This window comes from Carlito syrichta, unplaced genomic scaffold (assembly GCF_000164805.1).
Source record: "Carlito syrichta isolate Samal-C Ts95f unplaced genomic scaffold, Tarsius_syrichta-2.0.1 Scaffold24853, whole genome shotgun sequence".
Taxonomy (NCBI): domain Eukaryota; kingdom Metazoa; phylum Chordata; class Mammalia; order Primates; family Tarsiidae; genus Carlito; species Carlito syrichta.
Window position 1 is genome coordinate 1 of NW_006968949.1, and position 9,368 is coordinate 9,368.

The following is a 9,368-nucleotide window of genomic DNA, read 5'->3' on the forward strand; positions in this document are numbered from 1 at the left end:
AGCATTCCGCCTGCGTCTAGGAAATGAGCGGACGGCTCCGGGTGCTGGCGCCTGGGCGTCGGCACGAAGTCTCTGAAAAGGCGGGGGGCGGGGGTGGCGGCCGGGATTGCTCGATCTGTGCCGTGCGGCACCGACGCCTCTCCGTGCGGCATCCCTCCCGCTATTTCCGGGCGCGGCGGAAGCGGCTGGGGGAAGGTAGCACTGGCCCTGACGCGCCTCCCATCCCCTCTGCACCGCCAGGCTTGGCGAGGCGGGGCGGCGGCGGCGATGCCGGACCCCGCGGCGCCCCTGCCCTTCTTCTACCGCAGCATCTCACGCGCCGAGGCCGAGGAGCACCTGAAGCTGGCGGGCACGGCCGACCGGCTGTTCCTGCTGCGCCAGTGCCTGCGCTCGCTGGGCGGCTGCATGCTGTCGCCGGTGCACGACGTGCGCTTCCACCACTTCCCCATCGAGCGCCACCTCAATGGCTCTGACGCCATCGCCGGGGGAAGGCGCCCTACGGCCCGGCAGAGCTCTGCGAGTTCGACGGGCTGCCCTGCAACCTGCGCAAGCCGTGCAACCGGCCATCGGGCCTCGAGCCGCAGCCTGGCGTCTTCGACTGCCTGCGCGACGCGCTGGTGCGCGACTACGTGCGCCAGACGTGGAAGCTGGAGGTGAGAGCGCCGGGCCCGGGGGCGGAAGCGGGTCCGGGGCGCCTTGGATGAACCCACGCCCGCCGTGGGAGGCCCGGGGACTTCGGGGCACAGGGGAGCGAGACAGGCCATCTTCCCCAGCCAGTCCTATTTGACGGATGGGGCCTTGGTGGGGGCGGGACCGGGAAGGAGACCTTCGAGGCAGGGGTTTCTTGGTGGCGTTGGTGGCCACTGTCTTCCACGGCCTCAGCGATGCTACAGTGCGCTACTCTGCCAGACCAGAAGGTGGAAGGGTGCACCGGGCTTGGAGAGAGCAAGCTTGTACTGGGGGCAGGGCTGAGGGGATGGCGCGCCCCAGGTTAGGGCGGCCATGGGGGAGGAGGGGCTGAGGGCTGCAGTCTTAGAAAACAGCCTGTGCAGCACGACAGTGCGCAACTACCTGCAACGACCTGCTTAGGTTTCAAAGCTGGAGATGCCCTTGGGGCCAGCAGAAGCCTGTGGCATGGTCCCTCCCTGGCGGGATTGGAGTGGGGATCTTGGAGATGGCCAAGTCTGTCTTCAGCCTCCTGCTTAGGGTGCCTGGATGGAGCGGGGGTCTTGTCGGACGTGGTGATCTGCAGGATCCAGGAGATGGAAGGGGGCTCCTGTAGCCTCATACGGCCCAACTCACCTACAAACTTCCTCGCTCCTCCTTCCTTAGGAAGAGGCCCTGGAGCAGGCCATCATCAACCAGGCCCCCCAGGTGGAGAAGCTCATCGCCACCATGGCCCACGAGTGGATGCCCTGGTACCACAGCAGCCTGACACGCGAGGAGGCCGAGCGCAAACTCTATTCCGGGGCGCAGACTGACGGCAGGTTCCTGTATGTGAGCCTGGGGCCTGGGATTTGGGCTGGTGAGGGCTAGGGCCTGAGAGTGAGTCTAGAAGGTGTGCCTGTGCTCACACATGCAGGTAGGCCATGCGTTTCTGGTGTGCAAAGGGACTTTGACCTGGGAAAGTAGTGGCGGTGACTAGGAAAGCCTCCAGACTTGGTCCAGCTGGGCTGGAATTCAGCTTCTGCCACCTGCTGGCTGTGGGCCTTGGGCAAGCAGCCCATCTCCTGCCTGCCACAATTTCCTCTCCTTCAATCAACAAATATTTACTCAATATCTACTGTATGCCATTCACGGATGATGTGGTGGTGGATCTAACAAGTGCCTGTCTTCATGAGGCAGACAGACAAAACAAGACGAATCAATAAAATATGGAAGATGTCAGACGGTGCTGAGTGCTAGGGTGCACAGTTGGAGAGGAGTTGCAATTTGAGATTAGGAGGCCGGGGAGGCCTTTCCGAGAAGGTGACTTGTGAGAGAGGAAGCGAAGGGCTGAGAAGAAAGCTGGGCAGCTTCCCAGTGGAAGCTTCTGGCAGTCGGGTTGGCAGGTGCAAAGATCAGGATGCAGGGATTTATTTGGTGTGTTCAAGAAACATTGAGGAGTCTGGTGCCTGGAGCTCAGGAATAGGAGAATGGGAGTAGTTCAGGGCAGGGAGGTGACTTTGGCTTTTACCCTAAGTGAGGTAGGATCCCTGGGAGGGTGTTAAAGCTACTCCCTCTAACTGTCCTGTAGATGATGGTGGGACCTATCCTGAAGGTTGTAATAAGGATTACACGAAAAATATATGAAATATACGAAAAATGCATTGAATGTTAGCTCTTATTAGGTAAGGGTGAGCATGTGTGTCTGCACATATTGGAGCCACAGCTGAGACTATGTGGCTATTGGTGTTATTGTGAAAGGATCTCTAAAACTATTTTTAAAACTCTGTTAGGGGCTGATGGTTTTTTGGTTTTGACATGGATTCTTCTGTATCACAGACATTATGCAGATGTCAGTTGAGGTCACTCAGGTCTCGAGATATAGAGAAACCTGGTGCCTGCATTTCTCTTATGACCTCAGGGAGTCCAGTGTTCTCCCCCCAAAATCTGTGGGGACAATTCCTGGGGCCTCCCTTCTCATGAGTGCTTCCTGGCCTGAGTCCCTGCCTGGTGGAATCCTGGCTGTCACCCACCTCTTCCAGGGCTGTTCCCTCTTCTGGGGCCAACCAACTTGGAGGAATTGACCACTTCTCTTGATTTCTTCCACCCATACAAGGCCTAAGCAGATTGCTTGCTGATCTCCCACAAGATGTGGCTCCTTCCCCAAGATACTGTTGTTGGCTGATACAGCAATTTTTCACCCTCTGCTACAGATGTAGGTTGTAAATTACAGTGGAATTTCCAAGGCTTCTTGAATGCACATTACAGTTTACACTCGGCTGCAAGGATAGCTTTTGAACAACTTAAGACTGATCTGTCTTCTCTAAAGTAAATCTTTGTATTTGTTTCAGTTAGCCTCCACTACATAACACAGCTCCGAGACTTACTGGCTCAGAACAAAAGTTTTTTACTTCTTGTGATTCTGTGAACCAGCTGAGCAGTTCTGGTTTGGGTCAGCTGGGCTGGGACTGGATAAATGGGAATGGCCACACTCACATGACTGGCTATTGGCTCAGTGTCAAAGTGATAGGGTTGAGCTGGCCTCAGTGCTGTCACCATCCAGCAGGCTGGCCTGGGCTCACATGGTAGTTGCAAGGGTCCCAAGAACAGTCCAAGAGGGCAAGTTTCAGAACACAGGTACTTTTCAAGCCCCTGCTTGTGTAATGTTACTGATGTCTTATTGGCCAAAGAAAAAGCACATGGCCAAAACCAAAGTCACCGTGGGGATGGAGCTCCCCAAGGTAGAGGAATGAAGATAGCCATTTTTGGTTATAGCAGAGGATTGGAACAAGGGGGTGGCCCTGAAGATCCGGGCAAGGCAAACATGAGTGTTGGGGCTGCTTTTCTTTCCTTTTGGACCGTCAGCTCAGGGCAAGACCCACCTCTGGTGCATCCTGGGAGGGCTCCATCTTCCAGTCCTTGTGGGTGGCTGGTCCGTATGTCACCCACCTTCCTCCAGATGCTACATCCCTCCCCGGTGTGACACTTGCTAAGACGTTACTAACATTTGGTCCTGTGTCCCAGACACATCACACATTCATATCCTGCTCACTCATATGCACATCAGCCAGGTGCCTGAGAGTCCAGGGCCTCCCCAGGCTGGCCACAGTGGAGGGAGATCCCACAGTTCTTCCTGCTGACGTGGCTGGCTCTTCCCTTTCGTCTCTGCTCTCTCCTTCATAAAATGTGAGTTTGTCTTTCTTTGACTTTACAGCCTGGGCTTCTTATCTGGTTCCCCTTTACGTCCACATTGTAGTTCTTCATCTACACAGTCTCTACCTCTCTTGTCTTGGCTTTTCTTTCTTCCTCTCTCCTTCTCTCGCCCCTCTGTCTTTCCTTTCCATCTGCAATCACACACATACACGTGCAGATAATAATTCTGCCACTCCAATGGTTCAAAAAATCCCCCCCAGGTTGCTTAGGACCTCCTCAGAGTATCAAAATATTCTGGGGGGAGGGGGGTGGGAGGAGTGAGTGGAAGGTTGGACAGGTGAGGTTCTGCACCGCCGTTCTGGCTCGGCTTTCATCTGTTTCATATCTTAAGCTTCCACGTATGATGATGCGTGACAAAGAATTCCACAACACAGAGGAAAAGTTCACAGACTTTTTGCATCACACAGAAGAGTTCACAGCAGGCTTAGAGTTAACCAGTCTATTGAGATGAGAGGAATCTCAGAAAAACCAGGCCAACGGCTTTGAGCCGCTGTTGGTGCTGTGGATGTCAAACTGCCTCGAAGTCTCGGAGGCAAATGGGATCAGCACCAGCAGTGGGAGGGAGCCGCAGGAGGAGCCAGGATCTGGACATGGCATGAGATCTAGAAACAGTTGCAACAGTGGCAGTGACTCATTCCAGGGAAGTGTTAAGAGACCAGAAGTCACTTCCAGGAACCAGACTCCTGGGGAATTAGGCAAGGGCATACTTCAGACAAAAACTGTGCTAGATTCTTTCTGTGGTTCCTGTAGTCAATAACTGCTTTTCAGCACATGGATAGGCAGGGGCTGAAGGTCAAAGTGGTAGCAATGGCCCCTCACAGAAGGTTGAGTAGAGAATATCCCTGGTAGATCCTAACGGGCGGGACAAGCCCACCACTGGTCTGGTTTCAAGATAAGGGCTTAGGGTATATAGAAAGACCCATGTTACTCAGGCCTAGGGTTAGGACCAGGACCACACTTCCTGTTGACCACAGTCCAGAGTTGTGGAGGAATGACCCTAAAGCTGAGTGTTGCAAGAACTGGTTTGTGTCTGTGTAATTGGCAGCATTTTGTGGAACTGCCTGATTCAACTTAAGAAGAAACTTGGCCTTTGTAAGGGCCTTCAAGAGCACACTGTCAAATGTTTGTTAACCTCTTCTGGGTCGCAGGCCCCTTTGGGAATCCCCTGATGGCCCCTTTCACAGCCCTCCATACTTGTTTACTCCAAGGGCTTTTCAGACAGTTATACAAGATCCTGGTTGGTCCTGAACCTCCACATTGGAGCTCCTTTCAGGTCAAGAATCTCTGATTTAGTCTAGATCTATTTTGCACATGAGGAAGCTGAGGCACAGAGAGAATAAACAGCTTGCTCAGGACTACACAGATAATCTGCAACAGACTTGGGGTCAGTCCCGGGTAGCAATTAACCATAGAGTCAGAAATGGATTTGTACCTTGGCTCTGCCTCTTACCAATTTAGGCTAGAGGTGTCATGTTGTGCCTCAGTTTCCTCATCTGCAAAAATGGGGATAATAATAGTACCAGCATGTGGGGAGTGCTGGGAAGATTATAGGACAGTTATGTGAAGAATTTAGAACCAATATCTTACTAAATGTTAGCTCTTATTTTTTATCATCATTATCAGGTTCTACATATTATTTTAGGAGTAGAGATATGTTGATTCCTAGACTGTACCTCTAGCTTCAGGGAAAGTCCCAACTGAAAGAACAAAGAACTGCCACCATCTAGTGGTTTTTGGAAAAATAAAGCATTTATTTGGCACTGAAATATGCATGGTGATAGCACCAACGTCAGCCTGTATGGTTATTATCTGAGAAGTAGTGGCTGCTCATTTATGGACTCACATGTGTCTTGCCAAGGAGAGTGTATCAGTTAGTCTTTGCTGTTTAACAACCTGCTATATTCACACCCTGAAACAGTGACTTAAAACAACAGTCATTCATTCACACTTGATTCAGTTGGCAACTTGGACTGAGTTCTGCCAGATGGTTCTTCTGCTGGCTTCTTGGTCTTGCTCATGTGCCCACAGCCATCTGGAAGATCGGCGGGAGCTGCGTGGCCTAGGATGGCTTCACTCACATGAGTGGCAGCTGAAAGGCTGGGGTGCCTTGGTTCTCCTCCATTTACCTTCTCTAGCAGACTAGCTTGGACTCATTTCCATGGTGGTTTCAGGGTTGCTAAGAAAAGCAAGAGAGGGCAGACCTCTGTGCTCAAGCCCTTTTGAGCCTCTGCTTGTGTCTGTTTGCTAACGCCTTATTAGCCATTAAGTCATGTGGTTGAGCCCTGATTCAGAAGACAGAGGAATAGACTCCACCTGTTAATGAGAAGAGCCGCCTGATACTGTGGCTTAAAAATATATTCCCGTAGAAATTTAAATAAACAAAAAATGAGGAAATTATTAGTTCCAAAAGAAAGCACGAGATGGATGAGCAAGAGAGGAGAGGGGTAGAGGCTTGCTGGTAAGCACTTGGCATTAAGTGTCTGTTGTCAGTTCAAAACTTAAAGGTTAAAACTTAAGGTTGTGACCCACAGGAGGTGCTTTCACTTTTCACAAAAGGAGACCTTGTCACTGGGGCGCATAATCTCCCGGCTAGCCCACCGGTCTAGTTGTGGAAGTGGCATCTTCTCTGCAGGGCATTTATGTTTCCTGGTTTGTTGTGAGGTTCTATCCCTTGCACTTTGGTGCTCTGTCTTCACTCCCACCCTGATATCCTACCTTCCATGTATCCTCAGACTGTTGTGGGCAAGCCTGGGAATGACACCACATGCTGTTGAGGAATGGTTGGGTGGGTCACTGCTGCCCCTCTCTCCCTCACTTAGGGGATAGCTCCTTGTTCCTTTGGCCTAAGGAAGGGCCTCGTTGCAGGGTGAGTCCATCTCTGTTTTGCTCCCTGCCATATCCCTGCCCTCAGAATGGTGCCTGGCCTGTGACCCTCCCCAGCTAATGTTTGTCCAGTGAATGAACTTCTGTAGGCAGGGCTAAGTCCTGTCTGAACGTCTGCCTGCCTGCCAGCTGCTAGTCTTCAGTGACTCTGTGCCGTCCCTGAGGTCAGTGGTCAGACTTCTGCGACTTCCACAGCCAAGGACCCCCCAGGGCCAGGTGCCTTTCTTCCTCACTGGAAACCTACACTTAACCCTGGAATAGAACCTTGTGCCCATGACCCAAAACAAAACTGTTTTGTGGGATATGCTGACTGGTTTCACTGTGGGGTTTCATGTGAGGGTGCCGGTGTCTGACCCTTAGTTGGTGTGTGTGTGTACTAGGGGCTGGTGGGAATGGATGGGCAGGTTCTCACCGCACAAATGCACCTTCTTAGAGGGGCTCGATTGCCATCACGGACACAGACGAGTTGTGCGTTTATCTGGCTACATATCCAGCAGAGGGCAGTCAAGGGTCTAATTCTATCAAAGGTCTGTCTGTGACGATAACTGGTCAGTCTTGTGATGACAAGGTGACTTGTTCTGTTTCACACAGAGGTGCTCAGTGAGCTCGTCATGGAGTTGCACCTACCCATGTGGATCTCGCTCCAGGAGAATGGTTTTGAGTCAACTTGTCGGAAACTGTGTCTGCCAAAGATGGCCAAATATCCCTCCTGGGTTGACTAGGTGTGTGGCCGAGCATCCCCCTGATGGCTGTGTGCCTGCCCTGTGGATGGCAGTTGTCTTCCATGGACAGCCAAGTGTTCAGTCATAGGAGAACAGGGGCTTCTCCACGGGTGGGAGTTCCTCCCTGTGGCTGAGCTCCAGCTGGGGGTGGCTGAGTGTCTGCTGTGGTGGTTGAGTATTCCCCTGTGACTGGCCACCTGTCTGGCCCTGGATGTGACTGTGTTTCCCCGTGAACACCACCCCTGCCCTCTCCACCCTCCTCTGCCCACCGGCCCACCACCCACAGTCCAGAGGTGAGCAGGGCCTGGCCTCTGCTTCCCCAGTCCCTGTGAGGCTCTGGTGGTGAGGAGCCTCTAGGGTGTGCATGTGAGGGAAACTGAGGCACAGTAAGAGGGCTGCCTCATGGTGTAGGGATGACACCCACCATCCCCCTCCAGGCTGAGGCCCCGGAAGGAAAAGGGCACGTATGCCCTGTCCCTCATCTATGGGAAAACGGTGTACCACTACCTCATCAGCCAGGACAAGGCGGGCAAATACTGCATTCCCGAGGAGACCAAGTTTGATACGCTCTGGCAGGTAGGGTGTGTGGGTGGTGCTGGGGGGACGCAGTGCTCGGATGGGGGCTCCGGCTCTGGGGGAGGAGAGGAGCCGCTGCCAGCCAGCCTCTCCCCACAGCTGGTCGAATATCTGAAGCTGAAGGCCGATGGGCTCATCTGTTGCCTGAAGGAGCCCTGCCCCAATAGCAGTGCCAGCACTGTCGCAGGTGCGAGGGGTGGGTGGGGCATGGGCAGGCCGTGGGAGCGGCAGGAGACCCCTAGCCCTCACTCCCCCTTCTGCTCCCCCAGGGGCTGTTGCTCCCACTCTCCCAGCCCACACATCCACGTTCACCCACGTGAGTCGGCGGCACCTGGAGTTGGGATGTGGGTGGGATGGAGGCTGGGGCTGCCGTGGAGGGAAGAGGGTCCCCCAGCACTGCCTCTGGGGAGTGCTCGGCCGACCGGGTCTCCCGGGAGAGGCTGAGTGCCCCCAGCTCCGGCCTTGCTGGCCGCGGCTGACTCTGTGCCCTTTTGCCTCAGAGACGGATCGACACCATCAATGCAGATCGATACACCCCTGAACCAGGTGAGCCAGCAGGGCTGGGGGTGGGGGAGTGGCTGGAGCTCAAGAGCAGGGTCCCTGGCTGGGTTGTGGAGCTTCTTGAGGGGGTCGGTGGGCTGGGCCAGGTTTTCGGTGGTCAACTTGGTTTCCTCCTGTGCACACCTGAGCCCACACCCATCCTGCCTGCCTGTGTGCATGTATGTCCCAGTGCATGCTGACACACAGGGGTGTACATCTGGCCACTCCTGGGACTTCCATGCACAGACATGCATTTATTGGGCACCTATCATGTGCCAGTTGCGTTCCAAGGTCACTGAATGTCTGAGCTCATTGAATCCCCGGACAAGCTGTATGCAGTTGTGGCAACTGCTCTCATTTCTCAGAGAGAGGGAGAGGAGGTCACCCACTAAGGTCCCACAGTGAGGCCATAGTGGAGGTGGGATTTGAACCCAGGTGGGCGGGCTGCAGAGCTATCCTTCTAAATGCTTTGCTGTGGGTGCTTCCGTGCTTCATATGTGGTGCTGACCAGTCCACATGCGTGCACAGAGCAGAACTGTGGTTACACATGCACCCTTGATACACTCCTTTGGAGACCTCGAAAACATGGCTGCTTGGTGTATGTGTAGACACGGGCTGGCCTGGGAATAGGTGCACACACGTGCACACCCTGGCTGGCACACGAACAGTGACACAGGGATACTGAAGCACAGAGGGCCCCTAGTTGTGACCAGGAGTGTATGCAAGTGCATGAGCCTCGACACACTCCAATGTGCACCTATGTGTCTGTGCATGCTCGGGTGGTGGGGG

General features: G+C 53.9%; 1 pseudogene; it reads left to right on the forward strand.

The window, feature by feature from the left end:
- Window positions 1–267: 267 nt before the first annotated feature.
- On the forward strand, window positions 268–8,585 carry LOC103267495 (annotated as a pseudogene).
- The last annotated feature ends 783 nt before the right edge of the window (window positions 8,586–9,368 follow it).